Source organism: Prionailurus bengalensis, chromosome D2 (assembly GCF_016509475.1).
Source record: "Prionailurus bengalensis isolate Pbe53 chromosome D2, Fcat_Pben_1.1_paternal_pri, whole genome shotgun sequence".
In the NCBI taxonomy this organism is placed as follows: Eukaryota; Metazoa; Chordata; class Mammalia; order Carnivora; family Felidae; genus Prionailurus; species Prionailurus bengalensis.
In genome coordinates this window covers 219,862-239,551 of record NC_057351.1, presented here as the reverse complement: position 1 = coordinate 239,551, position 19,690 = coordinate 219,862, and positions in this window count along the sequence as shown.

Genomic DNA, 19,690 nt, shown 5'->3' with positions numbered 1-19,690 from the left:
CTACGATTTTCATCCTGGGGACACTGGAATAATGTAGACAAGAGGTCCAGCCTGGAATGGGAATATCACAAAAGGGCGGCTAAAAGGAGGGTCATGGCCTAGAAGACTGGCCCAACACTACATGATATCTGACAAAGTAGGTTGGAAGAAATGCACAAGGCTGACTGTAACCATATAAACCAAACATACTGTAAAACAAATGTAAAGTGTGTAATTAATACATATTACTCACAATTTCCAGCAAGATTCAGCTCTCAGTCATGCACATGCATCTCTGATATACCAGACACAGTCACCATTTAGGTACCAGAAGACAGTAGAACAGGATCCTCTAAAAAAATGAAGCTTAAAATAACGACACCAATCCTTCAATGACTTCTTGCCTTGCCAACAATGAACTCATTCCCAGACAAGCCTCTTTTGAACTCTAGTGGGTGTTACCGCCTTTGAGTGAGGGCGCGGAGTTGGAAGGTCAGCTTGGCTATGTGCCCTGGCTTGGCCTCTCCCAGCCTCCCAACCTCTGCAGATTCACAGCTCTAAGGCAAAGTGTCCTCATCTATAAAATTAATTTGATAACAGCACTTCAGCAACGTGCTGGAAGAGTTGAATGAATAATGCAGGTGGAGGTGAGGCACACAATCCTTGCTTATTAAGTGCTCGTTGTGTGCGCTGAGTTGGCATTCTCTTTTCTGCCCTATTGCACCACAGTCAGTGCTGTCTTCCGCCCACTCAACTTTGACACTGGCAAATTTGGGGGATGATTTGAACCCTTCTTTTTTTTTAACAAAATATGCTGCATGTCAGCTCTCAAAATTCTCTAGTTTATAATGAAGCAAACATTTCCTTTTCCAGAGCCTCGCTGTTCAGTTTAGCACCCCCCTGCCTGGTGCCACACACTGAGATTTCCCACAGCCACACTGAAGGCTCAGAAATGGGCCCTTTGTAATTTGTCAGCTCTTTGGGTAGAGCCTGAGTTATCAGTGAAGGCAAACTTTGGTCCTTGGAGGTGAAAAAAATCTAAGTCTTCCTAATTATAGAACACAAATATACATACAATATGGGTTGTATGATAAACAAATGTTCCACCAGAGAGCACAAAACATAAACAAATACACAGTTTGTCTGTGGTATTAAAATATCATGGGCTGTCTCTAGGAAAAATTTCCAAAAAGGCTAGAGGGGAAATGATGAACAATATTTGAAAAAGAGAAAAATACAGTTTTCAACTTACAAAGGGGTAAGTTGATCATAGAACTTTTATGGAGAGGGCATTACAGGTCAAAAGACTTTTAAGTACCACCCCACCCCACCACCCCACCACCCCACCACCCCACCCCCGGCAAAAAAAAAAAAAGCTTACTTTACTTCAAAATGCTTTTTAATTCTTACCGGGTCAGTCCAGGAAAGGGCACTTCCCTGCCTTCTACTGCAGCCACTACAAAAGACAGAAGTCTCTGCAGAGTCGGCAGGAAGAGGGGTTCCTCCACAGTGGTAGGGAGGGCATGAGAATATAATTATAACTGAAGCCTGGACCCTGAAGTGGGGAAACAGATACGCCTGTCAAGAAAGCCCAGGAAAGACTATGATCACAAATGATTCCACTGTCTCCGTGGAGCCTCGAGGATCCTGTGAGTAGACTGGCTGGATGACCTTGAAGACCCCTTGATCCAGAACACTCTATGATTCTGTAGGTAAGCCAGGTTCACACAGCTCATCAGCAGCTGGTCAGTGCAAACATCTTTCTCCCAAATAAACACATATACAGAAAGGGGAACGCAAAGCTCAGGGCAATTTAGTGACTGGCATTCAGGTGTCCTTGCTCTAATATATAAATGTTGGAAAAAGTTCTCTTACATATCAGTCCTTGATCAACATGCATCAAATGTCTGCTGTTGGTTTGGTGACTAAAATGCCATGAATTATTACCATGCATTATCAAATTGTCCGAATACTCTGGGTTTGCTGCCCTGATGTGGTTCTGAATAACAGAGAAGCTTACTGGCACTCGCATGTCTATCAATCCCCCAGACACAAATATTCTCATGGGTTGCATGATAAATAAATAAATGTTCCACTAGAGCCTACAAAACAAGTAGAATTATACATCATTACTTAAAGGAAAGATTGTCCTTGAACAGATGAATTGTACTGAGATCTTGATTTTTAAGATATTTTTAGAACTATCAAAGAAATAATTTACTTACTGATGATTCTCCTTCCTTCCTCCTCTTATTCTATCATGAGTTTTTGGCTTTATTAGCACTAATTTCTACAGCACTGTGATTCTAATATGATTACTTGACAGAGTGATCTGAATTTTTACCACCTGTCAAATGAAACTGTATTATTGAAAATAAACCTCATTTTAGTATCTTGAACACTTTTACCAAAAAAAAAACACCCCACCTTTTTCATCTAACCATTTCCCATTATTAGAGCTAAGTAGGCAGTGAAACATGCAAAGAGTGATGTGTATCTGCTTATTGTAAATGCATTTGCTCATTCATTGTTCATTTCATGCCTAGAGACCTAACATTGAATAATTAAAAATAAATAAAGAGAGTAAAACTTTCTCTTCCAGAAACAAAGAAAGTCTCAGTACTTCAGGAACTCAAGATACGGCATCTTGATGGTGGCTCAGTCCGTCCAGAGCCTCTTGAGCCAGGGACCAGCAGCGCAGTGTTCACAAATGAGTCTTTTCAGGCTGGTCCTCAGTCAGTGACCCAGTAAATCATCTTCTTCAAACTCAATTTTAAGAGAGGCCAACCATTTAAAACTGATTTCGGTTTTGGCTCTCAGGAAGCCAGAAGTCATGAAGGGACAGGTGGTCCAGAATGCAATATGTCTCTGGCAATATTTCCTCAATAATTCCCCGTGAGCTCTTCCCATGACATGGACTTTGACCTGACTGTGGGAGCAGTTTGGGTATGCCCAGTGCTAACACCTTCCTGGGAAAAACTCAAGTCCCACTGCTGAGTATAAAAATTAGGAAACATAAATATGTACCTTCTGCGTCACTAGATTTGCTCCCAGGAAATAGCAGTGAACCCCAGCATGATAGCCAGTAGGGTGCACAGAGCCAGAGAGGTACCACTGTGCTGAGGTGAAGGGGTCTGAAGAAGTGTGTCTGAAATCAGTTCAGCTTCTACAGAACCTATGGGTGATTTTTCTGGTAAAATTCCATTTCACTGTATTTGACATATCCAAGCTCAGATAAAGGGACATGACAATTCATAACTCTTAAGGAACATTTCAGGTATTTTTAAAAGCTTAGGTGACTAAGAGGTATTCTTTCAAAGGCAGTTTTAAAATAAAGAGGGGAGAAAAGTAAAGCTAATTTTACTTTACAAAATCCTACATTTAATGCTTAGGACTCTTTCTTCATGGGAGTTTTGTTTATAAGTTTCAAGCTATTTTCTGGATTGGTCATTTACACAAGAAGCTCTTACCACAAGATCATATCATGTAAATGTGCCAAGTAGACCACATTTCACATTCCATTGTGTGGGGAATACAAAGCAAGCTTTTTTAAAAAAAATATGACTTGATTTATTGATTTTCTTGGGATTTCTACTTACATAATGATATTAAAAATTCAATCTCAGTCTTAAATCGCTGTTCTCCCTAAGGGTCAGCAACTGCTCATTTTCTTTTTTTTTTTTAATTTAGACACACATACATCTGTGATTATTTGAACAACTCATAGTGACAAAATATGAAGTCTGGAGAAACCAGGGATGCTAGAATAGGTCTCCCTATATTTAAATCCCAGCTTCGCCACTTCCCTGTTTGACGGCCTTTGGGAAACCACTTAATCTCTCTGTGCCTCAATGTCGTGTAATGTCAAAATGTTGATTATGATGATACCAACCTCATAAGGTTATTTGCAGGTTTACATGGCTTAATACTAATGTGCTTAAAAAAGAGTTTCATACTGGGGTGCCTGGGTGGCTCAGTCAGTTAAGTGTCCTACGCTTGATTTCGGCTCATGTCATGAGGTCGAAACCTGCATCAGGCTCTGCACTGACAGTGCAAAGCCTACTTGGGATTTTCTCTTTCCTTCTCTCTGCCGCTCCCCTCCATGCTCTCTCTCAAAATAAATAAACATAAAAAAAAAACCTGGTACCTTATACATATTTGTTGTATAATCAAACACAATAGAAAGCAATGACTAAAATACGTGCAAGAACTTTACACATTCATTCAACTGCCATTCAAAATTCATTTAATAATTGTCATTTTCATCTCTTTTAAATCTATAAAATTTTATTTCTGCATAGCTTTTTGGGGCGCCTGGGTGGCTTGGTCGGTTAAGCGTCCGACTTCGGCTCAGGTCATGATCTCACGGTCCATGAGTTCAAGCCCCGCGTCGGGCTCTGTGCTGACAGCTCAGAGCCTGGAGCCTGTTTCAGATTCTGTGTCTCCCTCTCTCTCTGCCCCTCCCCTGTTCATGCTCTGTCTCTCTCTGTCTCAAAAATAAATAAACGTTGGGGCGCCTGGGTGGCGCAGTCGGTTAAGCGTCCGACTTCAGCCAGGTCACGACCTCACGGTCCGTGAGTTCGAGCCCCGCGTCGGGCTCTGGGCTGATGGCTCGGAGCCTGGAGCCTGTTTCCGATTCTGTGTCTCCCTCTCTCTCTCTGCCCCTCCCCCGTTCATGCTCTGTCTCTCTCTGTCCCAAAAATAAATAAAAATAAATAAATAAATAAATAAACGTTAAAACAAAAATTTAAATCTATAAAATTTTCTTTCTGCATAGCTTTTTAACTGTGTGGCCTTTGGACACATTGTGTAACATATATACACTTCAGTTTCTTCATCTGTTAAACAGGAATAATAAACGTACACATGTCATAAAATTATGCGTGATAAATAACATGATGTTGGTAAAACGCTTAAGAAAGTGCTTACTTTTTCAGCAAAAGATTAACAAATGTTATGTAATCTTAATACTCTAAACAAGGCCTTGGGCATATAATCGATACGATATTTCATATTAGGGATGAACAGATGGATTACCCAGTAAGTGGTGTGGAGGCAGCCAGCATGTGGGAATGTAATATTAGATTTTCACATTACATCTTAAACCAAAATAAATACAAATGTAAAAATGAATCCTTTAAATCTAGCTGGAAATCTAGGTACATTTTTTTAATCACAGCAAAAGGTTATTCATTGATTGGCAAACCTTTTCTACAAAGGGCCACAAATTTTAGATTTTGAGGCCCATAGAGTTTCTGTTGCATTTGTTCAGCTCTGCTGTTGTAGCTGCAAACATCTACAGAAAATCAATGACCAATGAGGTATTGCTGTGTCCCAGGAAAACATCATAAAAATAGGCCAAGGGCCTGTTAGACTCCAGGACCATAGTTTTCCAATCCCTATCTACTTCATTCTAGTGTCCCAAACAAAAACTATATAAAACCCTGTAAAAGCCATGTTGGGTTACCAAGTTTGTCATATTATCTCGGGTCTAGACTCTACATAGCATCATGAAAAAGAAATAAATAATGTGTTCTCTACCTTTAAGAGCATTGTCATCCAGTCAACTAGTTGCAGACAAAGTGATACACAAAATGTTATAAAGAGCACACAGACGTGCGATCGGAATTACAAATGGTTTGTAGTCAACACAAGTCACGTCAGCGCTTGAAGAAAATTATATGAAATCCAACTGGAAGATTTCCCAGTGGGGCAGTAATTCCATCTGGGGCTCATTTTCCATGGACACCAACCTGTTTTTCTTCAAAAACATGAAGGAACTTGAAGATTTAATGTTCTTTCATAAACTGAATCAACCATTCACATAAAATGTGACATATTTTAATCCACATACTTTTTGAGAATTTTAGTTTTAAGAACTCCAACATGAAAGTACCCTCTCTGGGCTTTTCTTGACAAGTGTCTTAAGACAAGGAGGCTTCTTAACCCCATTTGTTCATGTTTTTCTCATCCCATAGTTAGACACTGCCTTTCATTTCATTTGCCTTAATGAATTGGATGGTAAATTGATTTTCTAAAATGAAGAGTTATCCCTCAATTAACTTGTTAAATTAAATATCAGCTCTGCCATCAAGGAATTCTTTCCTAGTGAACAATTAAGTTTTACAAGCATTATTCTGTCTGTTCATTCTGGCATGACAAATATAACACTTCAGGCATCAAGCTTTTATAAACTGTTAACATGTAATCTGATTCATCATGAGAATGCACATTTTGTCCAGTGGGAAGGATTCTACACAATGCACACTGAAGGAACAGCAAAACCATGATTGCTCTGATGACTCGATTAGTCATTTCAAGTTCCTTAAAATCATCCCACTGTCCTACCAGGAATCATTCTGTAATTCTCACAGCGGTCTCTGTATTTCCCTACCTCCTAAGGCAGGGGGTTAATGACTTGCTTCTCTCCAAGTGTGATTCACTACGTTCCTGCCACACTGGACTTCTTGAATCCCCAATATCATTCTTGGGTCTTTGCATTTGCTGTTTCTTCTGCCTGAAAAACTTTACCTGTAAACTTATTGATGTGTCTCATTAATGAGTGTTCTACAAGTTTTAACTCGTCTTTAACTCTTCAAAGTACTTTTTCCAGATTACTTAACCTGAAGTGTGACACAAACACACCCTCCATCAATCACCATCAGATGACCCTATTTCATTTTGGTTACCAAGATCTGATATGATCCTGTTTGTAGATGCATTCTTGTATTTTATGACTCCCGTCACCAGAACATAAGATACATGAGCGCATCTTTGTGCATCTGTAGCTCCTAAAAGAGGGTCAGGAATACAGTAGGCCCTCAACAGGAGAATAACAAAAAGAAAGAAGGAGGAAACAAAGGAAAGGAAGGCAAGAAGGAAGAAAAACCAATAGATAGTGCAGCCTCGTCTGGAGCTCTAGAGACACAGAGCTTCTCAAAGGCCCTTCCTTATTCTGTCTGCTCCAGCAGGGTAAAAAGCCACTTGAGGTTTTGAATGCAGGTTTGTGTCTGGTTCTCTTGGGAGAACGTCGTGTGATATGCAAAGGGAAGACCAGTATGTTAGAGCTGTACATGAGTTCACATGGCTAGACATGTTAGAACATGTTAGAGATGTTTGCTCATGAGTTCACACTGGTGTGTGTGTGTGTGTGTGTGTGTGTGTGTGTGTGTGTGGTTCTATTCTACCCAACAACTCATTGATTACCCTCTGGGTCCAGTGTTTTTTCAGCCCTCTTATTGTTTCCCTTACTTAAGCCCACAAACTTCTTTCAATCTGTATGTCTCTACATAAAACAAAATTTGATTTAAATAACCTCTTTTCATTCTGTGTTTCAAATTTTGATTAAAAAATAAAAATTAAGTATTAAATTATTTTTTACTAAGTAATTTTTTACATATTTCTGTCCACATATTTAGTCATTATGGAATTTCTTCCATTACCATTCTTTTCCATATTTTTACTAGATTAGCAAAAAGCATTCTCAGAAATAAGCTCCCATAATTCAGTCTAGCGTTGAACACACTGTCCCCCAGCCATGACTGCTACAACTGTTTTTAGTGCACATTATAATCACATAAAATTAATTTTTGTGCTAACTATAATAGAGAGAAGAGGGTACAACTTGGGTGTCAAATATTAGTGGAAGACATCTCTTCAATGAAATACCATGCAGTTAATAAATATTATGTGATTATGATGTGTCTGTGTAAGCTCATCAGCTGAAACAAATGTACCATTTTAGTGAGTGATACTGACAAGGGCAGAAGATATGCATGTGTCCAGGCAAGGAATATTCAGGAAATCTCCATACCTTCTCAATTTTTCTGTGAATCTAAACTGCTCTAAAATACAAAATTTTTAAAAATATAAACAGGGGCGCCTGGGTGGCGCAGTCGGTTAAGCGTCCGACTTCAGCCAGGTCACGATCTTGCGGTCCGTGAGTTCGGGCCCCGCGTCGGGCTCTGGGCTGATGGCTCGGAGCCTGGAGCCTGTTTCCGATTCTGTGTCTCCCTCTCTCTCTGCCCCTCCCCCGTTCATGCTCTGTCTCTCTCTGTCCCAAAAATAAATAAACGTTGAAAAAAAATATATAAACAAAGTATATCTGTATTATAATCAAAACTACAAAAAATTAATGTGCACCTGATCTGGGTAAGGATGATAATAAGCACCATGAGAGTGGTCAACAGTTCATGCACTTGAGGGACTTAAAGATGTCTTTTTTAAAAAAAAATTTTTAATCATTAATTAATTTTATCAATAATAATAAAACAAAATAGCACAAAATTATATTTATACATGAATAAAAGTAAATACCCATCTAAAGTAATTTTCCAATCAATATGAAGATCTTTTTTCATTCACTGAATGTAACCCAGAGCTTTGACAGTGAGGATATTTTACGAATTTCCTACGAAGGCTCACTGTGGTGTCTAATCTGCAGAGCTGATGATATCATAGGGGAGCTTAAAAACAGTTACAAAAATTCCTTCTTCTGCCAGATAGCACATGAAGAAGTTTTAATGTGAGCTGCTGCCCTAAGCTGCTTTGTATTTCAAAAGTAGACAGAAGGCTTTGGACAAGGAAAAGAGGAATGCCTCCTGGCAGAAGAGCCTTTGGGTTGGACCTGAGAGAGGCAGGTAGTCTCCACAGACATGATGGGCACCACATAACTTCCAGTCAAGTGTGGGCAATCCTAGCTGTGATTTCTAGGGAATCACTGAATCATTGGCATAAGCAATTGGTTGGATTTAATAAGTTCTTTCTGCCAGAAGAGTAACGTTTCAGCCTATCTATGAAACTTCTTTCTGGCAAGATTACGCTGGAATACAAAGGCTGGTTGCTTTCATAATGAGTATCAGTTTTTCTTCAAATGTGTTTTGCAGAATCCTGACTCCTGGAGATATTCTGCCAAACCCACCTACCCGCATCACAGATTAACAGTCCTGAAGTCAACCTTTCTATTCTCATTTCACCACAAACCCTTTTGGGTTAGTAGGTAAGGCTTATTAACAGCCTAGCAGCATTGCAGAATTAAGAGGCAGTACAGTGTAGTGGGGAGAAGCCTGGACTAGAGACAGCCTACCAGGGCTGTCACTGCAGCTTTCCATCTAGGGCTGTGTGACCTCAAGCAGGTTACTTAACCTCTCTGTGTCTTACATTCTTCATGTACAAAATGCCAATGACAATAATCACTGGACATGGTGAGCACTAGGTAAGGGCTATCCTTAGAGCAGCGTTCTCTGGGTTCTCTGTCGGAAAAAAGAAATTTCTGAGACACAGCAAATCTAACATGCGCTTGTTGATGTTCACATAAAAATCCAAGAAGGCTGCTTTGCCCATGCCTCTGGCCCCTGGGCAGAAGCTTCTGACTTCCCGCATAGCAGAGGATCACAGGAATGAGAGTGGTGCACTCAGGTGTAGGAGTTGTTAAATCTGAGACGGTCTGGTATGCGCAGTAGATGGCAGGCCATGCAGATTTGCAGTGCAGAGCCGAGGACAAGGCTTTTCAATGAATTACCACTGTTGTCTCTCCTGATGGCTTCAGGACATGGACCCTGTCACACTCACATACGTTCTCTTCCAGGATTGGCTAAGTCTCAATGATCTGCTGAGAGACCTCGGTAAAGCAGTCCTCTATTTATGGACGTGTCTCCATTCCACCAGGGATGTAGGCACTGGTGTCCGAGAGTGTGCTGAACTGCCTCCTCTTGTCATTTATGTGTCCCTTCTTATACCTGCATGGCTGGCTGGCAGCATTTCCCGCCAGAGGCAAACCACAGTTCCGGGTCCCAGACCTGACAGAGTGTATCAGCCCCTGCAATGAGGATGCCTCTGAAAGCATCCTCCCTACCTCCAATGAAGCCGAATGTGGTCCTGTCAAATCAAGTGGACCTGGAGTTTTGCTCTGAGGCTAGAACTGGTGTGATGGCATATAACAAAGTTGACTGAAAATCTCGAGAGCCAGAGAATGAATCGGAACTAGAGTTTCAGAGAGCACAGAGGCTCAATGCTGAGAAAGAGCCATCAAATTCCAGAAGTCTTCTTGAGTCACTATAGACCTTTTAAACCACTGATCCTTCTTTAGGAGGTCTGGAGGGGTCTTCCTATTTATTCATTTTTAAATTTATTTTTATTTTTATGTTATTTTATTTTGTTTATTTTATTTGGGTCTTCATATTTAAGCTGCATTGCCACTGAAATGTTCTGGTCATTGTGCTATCTCAGGTTGGATTATGATGACAATGATGATATTGTGTATTCCAGTGATTCCCAGACTTCTCTAGTCTGCAGAACCATGTGTTTCTGCTGTGAAGCCATAAGGATTCACTGGTTGATATATGTCCCTGATTTACAACACTTATTTGGTTCTCAGTCACCTGGACCTAATGATGTCCCACCAGCAACAGTGGTACATTGGGTGGAACACTGCTGTGGACTGAGTGCTCAAGTTCTCTCCCACCCCCACCCCACACTCCCCATTTCCACACCCCACTCCTGACAAAATCCATATGTTGATTCCCTAATACCCAGAGTGATGGTATTTGGAAGTGGAGGCTTTGGGAGGTAATTCCATTTAGAGTAGGTCATGAGGATGGGGCCCATGATGGTATTCTTAACTTTGTAAGAAGAGGAAAGAGACCAGAGCCCCTCTCTGCTATGTGAGGACACAGCAAGAGGTGGCCATCCACAATGAGGAACAGGGTTCTTACCAGACACTGAAGTCCACCAGCATCTTGATCTTGGACTTCCCAACCTGCAGAATGTGAGAAAGACATGTTTATTGTTTAAGCTAAGCAGTATATAGCACCTTGTGTTGACTGAAGCATGCTCACCATCCATGTGAGCATAATGTTAGGGAGTGAGCACACTGAAAAAGATGCCCATGGAATTCTGATGCTTCCCATGCTATGTCTCTGAGAATCACTCTTGTATGCAAACTGCTTAGGAGATGCCTATGAAATATGAGCTATTCATTAATCTGCCTCTTCATACAAAGGTATTATCATTTTTTTAATTGTTTTTATTTTTCTCTCAGTAAATTTAAAATTCTGTAGCAGAGAAAAACCTAGTAAGTTAAACATTAATAAATGGAAGATAGAGATGTAGACTTTGAAAACTCATATGTTTATATGGTTTCTCCTTCCAATTTATCTGTCACAGGCATTTACAATGTCTAGTAGGTGTTGTCAGATTTCAATGTTCTCAAGTCTATAATAGGGACAATGATCTTGCCCTATCTCACAGAGTAATTAAAGAAAGCAAATTAGAAAAAACAACACCGGGGTGCCTGGGTGGCTCAGTCGGTTGAATAATTTCAGCTCAGGTCATTATCTCATAGCTTGTGGGTTCGTGCCCCGCATTGGCCTTTGTGCTGACAGCTCAGAGCCTGGAGCCTGCCCCTCTGCCCCTCCCCTGCTCATGCTCTGTCTCTCTCTTTCTCTCTCAAAAGCATTAATTTTTTTTTTAATTTAAAAAAATAATTTAAAAAATTATAAAGAGAGATACCATTAAAAAATAAATAAAAAGAAAGAAGAACACAAATGTTCCTGGTAGTGTATAAAATATTCTACTAGTTAAAATTGAATTTATTTTAGTTAAATTATCATCATTACTATAAGAAAGAAATATTTAAAAGTTTATTGTTGCACTAAGTCACTGTTGACACAAATCAATTCTAGTAAGGGGGCCAAAGAGAAGAATAGCCTGTCTTCCAAATGAATAAATAAACAAAAAGCAGAATAAGAGAACAAATTTATGGGGGCCAAACAGGAGGTAGGTAGGGGATGGGAGAAACTGGTGAAGGGGAGTGGAAGCCTACATAAGCTTCCAGTAATGGAAGGAGGAAGTCACGGGGCTGAAAGGCACAGCACAGGAAATGCAGTCAATGATATTGTGATCAGGTTGTGTGGTCACAGATGGTAGTTACAAGTGTGGGGAGCACAGCATAACGTACAGAGTTGTTGACTCACTATGTTGTACACCCGAAACTAATATCACATTATATGTCAACTAGACTCGAATTTTTAAAAAATAGACTGTTTTTGCTAAGCCCTTTACTAGTGAACACTAAATTGATATGCAAACAAATATGATAAATAATATGATAAAAATGGCATTTACTAGTTGCTTTGGATTTGACCATGAAATAACCAAGCCATTCAGTGCATTAAATTTCATGATCTGTCTTCAACCATTGCAAGTGAATCAGTTGTATAATACACATCAGTCATTACATCAGCTGCCCTTTTATTTTATTTTTTTAATTTTTTGTATGTTTATTTTTGAGAGACACAGAGAGACAGAGCATGAGGGGAGAAGGGTGGAGACAGAGGGAGATGGAATACGAAGCAGCCTTCCAGGCTCTGAACTGTCAGCACAGAGCCTGGTGCGGGGCTCGAATTCACAAACCACGAGATCATGACCTGAGCTGAAGTTGGATACTCAACACACTGAGCCACCCAGGTGCCCGTCAGCTGCCCTTTTAGACATGGGCTAGGATCCAATGCTACAGGCACTATGTTTATTTCCAGTAAGCACTTTTGGCCTTGGGCAAGTTGTTCCCATTTATCAGAGAATAGGGACAATTCTGTGGTTTCTTAATTGGGTGAGTGGCTTTGACAGCCCTTCAGAAGCATGAAGAAAGTCCAGTTTTGAGGATCCTCAGTACAAGCATGAGCATATGATCGCCCCAAGAGATAACAGACCTTATGCTACTCAAACGGAACCAAGTTGCTGGCCAGCATCGTGCCGAGCCCATGGACACATTTTGTTATTGTAATTCTATGTGGCATTCACTAAGGATATGCAGTATATTCACATTTCAAGCCTGCAAATAATTCTTTAACCTTTAATCAAGAAAGCTGGAGAATGCTACCTCTTACCCATTGCTCTATTTCATTTAAAAGAGAAAGCCTTTGCTTCAAGCTTTCTTTGAATTTGGAAACCAAATTATCCATTGTAAAATAACATGAAATTTATAGCATATTAAAAGAATTCTCTCTGGACTTATTTTCATCATATCACTGAGAACACAATATTACGGGTGACTCAGAGGAAATAAATAATTCACCAGCATGTTACAATGGCCCTTTCTGGATTTAATTGTCAAGCCTGAGATATTGCATACTGTTTTGGGGAGAAAACCTAGCATAGGAGTTGATTTTCATGAAGAAACAAAAGTGTAAGCACTTAAATAGAAGCAGAACTTAAAGTTATCAAGTCACTGACAAAGAAGCTAGTCAAGGACAATTTTACACTTGTGTTAAAAAAAGCCACAGGTTGTGTGTGTCCACACGAGCTGGCTATAGTTTGTCTGTGAAAAATGGAGAGATTTGTAAGGGCAGGATAGGGCCTGGCTGGATCACCAAAAGCAGACTTTAAGTGCAACTAACTTTCCAAAGATTCTTTAATACAAATGCTATTTTTACAATCAGATAAAAACAACACACATTCTAAGCAATCAAGTAACTTTGTAAACAATTTTCGCCTCTTGCATAATGTGGGAAATTTTTCTAATCATATTTTAGTCGGTAAACTTTTTAATAAAACATTTTTACCTGAGGTCTAAAATCCAATATACTGATGTATAACAGACAAAGACAAAAAAAAATGCTTCTCAAGCCTAGGAGTTAACAGAACTAACCAACCTCTTCACCCTACATCTAGTAATCACTCGATTTCAATTTCAACATTTATCAGTCAGGCTTCAATTACTGAAAACAAAATGCATTCCAGCTGGTTTATGCAGAAAGGCTCTGCATCACTTGCAGAATTATTACGGGACTGAAGATGTGGTCTGAGCAGCCAGGACGGACTGGACCACCCATGGGCAGCTGACCTGAAAAGATCACAGTGGTCTGGACTGAATTGAAGAGCCATCAGCCAGCCACTGACTCCAGTACAACCACCTCTGCTTGGGAAGTTACTAGCCAAACAGGGAAGCTATTTGGAGGAATCAGAAAATGTTAAGTTCCTCTGTGAAGAAAATGTCTGCAGAAGACAGATATTCCACAGCTTCTACCTTGTCACAGAAGAAGGAAGTCACCTCACCTTGAGAAACTAATTCAATATCCATCATATTTAGTCATACCCAACCCCACTCTGTATATGATTCGGAGCTTATTCCTATGTATTTACCTCCCACTGGACACTGTCAAAGTCATTGGACAACCTGTTGAACCAAGATTCTAGGAAAATTTGGGATGACTAACAGCTATAGATAAACCTTTATCATTTCCCTAAAATTTTAAGTGTCATTTTTGACTGTAGGACACTATTCAGAAATTGGAGAATTTGAATATTTTGCTAACTGGTACTCATGGAACACATGAGGCTTGTGTCTGTGAGATTATGACACCCGGGAGCTGAATATGACCTGAGGTCACCTGGCTCGCCCACTTTGCAGGCCAGCATGCCTAGGGGGTGGTCAGGCCACTGTGTTCAGGCACATGCACTTAAGGAGCATGGTGGCAGGTGCGTTATTCGACTTCATTCCTCCCCATTCTTGCTGTCAGCACCACCAGGAAGATGGTGCAAGCATATGCCTCTCTCCCTTGTCTCTTCTCAACCTAAAGCGATGGCTTTCCCATCTCTTGTCAGTGACAATAGGGACACTGTTGGCGTCACACCCAGGTCCCTGGTGTCACTCTGCCCAGTTACTGTGCCTGTTGCTACCAACGGCTTTCTCCTGCTACCTTCTGTAAAGAGCACCCTGGATGGTGGACTCTGCCTGCCCAGAAGCACAACAAGGTGATGACAACTGTCCACTATGTCTGGCCCCCAGTGACTGTTCTGTGCGAGGGGCACAACAGCCCAATGCTCTTGACCGTGGAGAACTTGCCACAGGAGCAGACCGGAGCGAGACTTCACCTGGAAACACTTGGCTAGCTTCTCTCTCCAGTATCCTTACTCCCATTCAGGTTTCTCTGGAAAGCGCTGCCTTGAATACCCACCACAGACATCTGTGTCTCGGCCCCATTTCCAGATGCCCACCTGCCACACTGCCTGTCCCCGAACGCCTCCTCAGAGATGGTCTCCCAGCCTGCCCCTGTGTGGCCTCCATAACCACTAGCACAGAACATGGCACCCAGGAGACACCCAAGAAATGTCTGATGAAGGAGTATCGATAGCACTTTTCAAGGAAGATTAAAAACTTGTCGTTGCTGCTGCTTTGTACTTTTCCATGACTCCTGAGTTTACTTTCTGAGCATCTCTGACCATGGGGCACAGCTATCTTCCTCTGAATTATTCTGTGGTTTTACAGTGCTGTATAACTAAATGTATTGTATATTCTAAGAGTATTGGGTTTTCTTTTTTTTTCTTTTTTCTTTTTTTTTAAATTTTATTTATTTATTTTATTTTTCTTTTTTTTTTTATGAAATTTATTGACAAATTGGTTTCCATACAATACCCAGTGCTCATCCCAAAAGGTGCCATCCTCAATACCCATCACCCACTCTCTCCTCCCTCCCATCCCCCATCAACCCTCAGTTTGTTCTCAGTTTTTAACAGTCTCTTATGCTTTGGCTCTCTCCCACTCTAACCTCTTTTTTTTTTTTTTCCTTCCCCTCCCCCATGGGTTCCTGTTAAGTTTCTCAGGATCCACATAAGAGTGAAACCATATGGTATCTGTCTTTCTCTGTATGGCTTATTTCACTTAGCATCACACTCTCCAGTTCCATCCACGTTGCTACAAAAGGCCATATTTCATTTTTTCTCATTGCCACGTAATATTCCATTGTGTATATAAACCACAATTTCTTGATCCATTCATCAGTTGATGGACATTTAGGCTCTTTCCATAATTTGGCTATTGTTGAGAGTGCTGCTATGAACATTGGGGTACAAGTGGCCCTATGCATCAGTACTCCTGTATCCCTTGGATAAATTCCTAGCAGTGCTACTGCTGGGTCATAGGGTAGGTCTATTTTTAATTTTCTGAGGAACCTCCACACTGCTTTCCAGAGCGGCTGCACCAATTTGCATTCCCACCAACAGTGCAAGAGGGTTCCCGTTTCTCCACATCCTCTCCAGCATCTATAGTCTCCTGATTTGTTCATTTTGGCCACTCTGACTGGCCTGAGGTGATACCTGAGTGTGGTTTTATTTTGTATTTCCCTGATAAGGAGCGACGCTGAACATCTTTTCATGTGCCTGTTGGCCATCTGGATGTCTTCTTTAGAGAAGTATCTATTCATGTTTTCTGCCCATTTCTTCACTGGGTTATTTGTTTTTCGGGTGTGGAGTTTGGTGAGCTCTTTATAGATTTTGGATACTAGCCCTTTGTCCGATATGTCATTTGCGAATATCTTTTCCCATTCCGTTGGTTGCCTTTTAGTTTTGTTGGTTGTTTCCTTTGCTGTGCAGAAGCTTTTTATCTTCATAAGGTCCCAGTAATTCACTTTTGCTTTTAATTCCCTTGCCTTTGGGGATGTGTCGAGTAAGAGATTGCTACGGCTGAGGTCAGAGAGGTCTTTTCCTGCTTTCTCCTCTAAGGTTTTGATGGTTTCCTGTCTCACATTGAGGTCCTTTATCCATTTTGAGTTTATTTTTGTGAATGGTGTGAGAAAGTGGTCTAGTTTCAACCTTCTGCATGTTGCTGTCCAGTTCTCCCAGCACCATTTGTTAAAGAGGCTGTCTTTTTTCCATTGGATGTTCTTTCCTGCTTTGTCAAAGATGAGTTGGCCATACGTTTGTGGGTCTAGTTCTGGGGTTTCTATTCTATTCCATTGGTCTATGTGCCTATTTTTGTGCCATGGATTTTCTGATAAACACAATTTTTAAACCACACTATGAAAGAACAAAGTTATCCCTTTCCCAGAACTTTTATAGTGCTTTTCTACAGATTTTGCTTTTGTCAGAAGACAAGAAACTGCCACCTTTATTTAGTGTTACAACTTGTGAACTGCATTAGAATTCAGTCCAGGCAGACAACTGTGCTGGGTGGATGGCATTAGAGTCCTGGTATCTGGGATAGAGAAGGATATGCATCATTTCCACCCAGGCCCACGATGGCTTCCTAAAATAGCTATGTTGTGTCTCATATCAGTGTGACATGTGGCATAAGGGAACATCATGCAGGATGTCCCAGGACTCCCCTCTCTTTGGAGAATAGCACAGTAAAACAGTATTGGACAAATGCATGAACCCAAGCTTTTCAGATTCCATGCAGTGCCGTGAAACCCTGAACACACTTGAGGTCATTCGCTAAATACTGCTTCATACTGGTCTTTCCAGCAACATTTGCTGCTGGTCTGCTCTTCCTTTCTTCCTTCTCTTTTTTCCTATAACACTTTTTCTTTATCTCTGTGAAAGAACATTTGACCGCAACTTTCTTTTCAACTCTTTAAGTTTTAATCATCCGTACACAGCCAAATTCCCTCAGCGAACGCTGAAACAGTTGAAGCACACTATCCTTGCCAGCCTGCTGAAGAAACAGAGGAATTTTAAATATGCCAGGGGCCTGCATTGGTCTGCCCTCTTGCCTTCCCCTGGTTAAGATTTTTCTTTATTCTCTTACTTGCCTTTCTATGGTGTAGAGTATTTTTGTATTTTGTATCTTCGGGCTTTAGGCCTGTTACAGATTCCTTTGTAACTAGACTACAGATAATGACAGATACTCTAAGAAGTCAGGAACAACACAGCTATATTTATAGAATATTTGCATCTTCACTTAGGGAATGTGGTGGAATAGTATATCAGAACAGGAAATCAGAGGAAATGGCTATTCAGCAGTGGAGAACAAATGCACAGGGCAAAAGTGAAAGGGAATATAGTTTATGAAGCACCAGCCAAGATAGGAAAAAATGGTGTGATATTAAAATCATTATGAAGGAAAAGGAGGTTCTTTTTTTCACACAGCATTTACAAAATGTGTTTTAAAAGAATTTAAATTAATTCATTTAAACGTAGAGAAATGCATGGTTGAAACTTTAATAACATGGTAAACAATATAGTAAAGCCCCACAGTCACCAAGCAGTCATTTTTTAAAGAGAATATAAATTCAGTGTGAGAAAATTTCTACTTGTGTTGTATGACTACACATAACTTCAAAAAAATTTTTTAATGTTTACTTATTTTTGAGAGACAGAGAGACCGAGCATAAGCAAGGGAAGGGCAGAGAGAGAGGGAGACACAGAATCTGAAGCAGGCTCCAGGCTCTGAGTTGTCAGCACAGAACCCAACGCGGGGCTTGAACTCACGAACTGTGAGATCATGACCTGAGCTGATGTTAGAAGCTCAGCCTACTGAGCCACCCAGGCGCCCCTGAATATACATAACTTTTGAGCAATGTTATAGGGAATCACTATCTGTTATCAACGGAGGGAGGAATCCCCCTAAACAAGCCACGTAAAGATCATCCCTATGTTAAGCTGGTAATGACAATCTAATATGAAAGTTTTTCAGGGAGGTAGTTTTGAGGAAGTTTTTTTTTTTTAATTGGTGAAAAGAGATTATCAGATTTTAACACAAAGTGGTTTCATTGACTCCTTTTAAAGACTACCTAAAGATATTTTTATTAGTTCTTACATACATTTTGCATTCCTATAAATTTGTAGTATACACTGAAGGCAATGTCACTGACACATTTGTATAAATCAGTATAAAGAGAATGATACTGAGGTTAAGAATATAAAAACAAAGCTCCTGATACTTAAATGAAACAACATTAATGGTTGTATTAAAAATAGCATCACAATTAAAATGGAGTTCTAAAAAAACTGATTTTGTGAAGTATTTTGTCTTGAATATATGAATATGGGCAACATAGTACAATTTCCCCCTTTCGGGGTTTAGCATTGAGCTGGAAGACCAGACAAAAAGACTGGGATTTGAAATCCTCTGCTGGCTTAAATCTACGCCAACTTTACACAGTTCAAGATGCAGAATCTACTATTAGGTCTCGGAAAGAAGGAACAGATCCCGCGTAAGCTTAATGCTCACTGTGTGCCGGGACCAGAACTCAGAGTGTTGTGTTGCCTCAGACCTCAGATACCATCTGCCAATGGTAGGCACCCTTCCCACCCACATCAGACGGGTGACGTGAAAACAAAATAGACGTGACTGTGCTGGCACTAGCCGTAGAGCAGACAGCCAGTGGCCTGCCTGACCTGGCCTCAGCCTCCACCCGCACGGACCCTGCCTCACACCAAACGGCCCCTGGCTCTGGGCTCCACAGAGAGCCTCCCTCTCCAGGCACTGCTGCTTGTTCCCCGCCTTCAAGTTCTTCCCTCCACCTGTGCCCACCCTGGCCCTCCTGCAGCCTCTCTCCAGTCATTTCCATTCATCCCTGGATCTTGGCTCCAGCACTGTTTCCTCCCGCAAACCTTCTTAGACCCCTTACCCTGAAGTTAGGTCAAGGTCTCTTCCATTCATTCCTGAGGCATCCTTAACATGCATTCAGAGCCCTTATCTCCCTTTCAAGCTTACATTTACATATGATTATTTGCTTCATTTTGCCTGTCCCAGAAGTTTGGAGGAAGTAGGGCAGGATGTGCTTGTCATTTTATCCCCCAAAATGTGTAAAATCTCATGCGAATTACAGTAGTTTGAGAATGGGTGAGTACAACAATATTTAATACAGACTCACTTACCTCAGGGAGTTTACATGAAAAGTTATAGATATAATCCGTTATACGATATATGCTGAGAAATAAACAACATAATTGCTGTAAATTAGTAGATAGAGAGCTTGTTTGCTGATGTAGT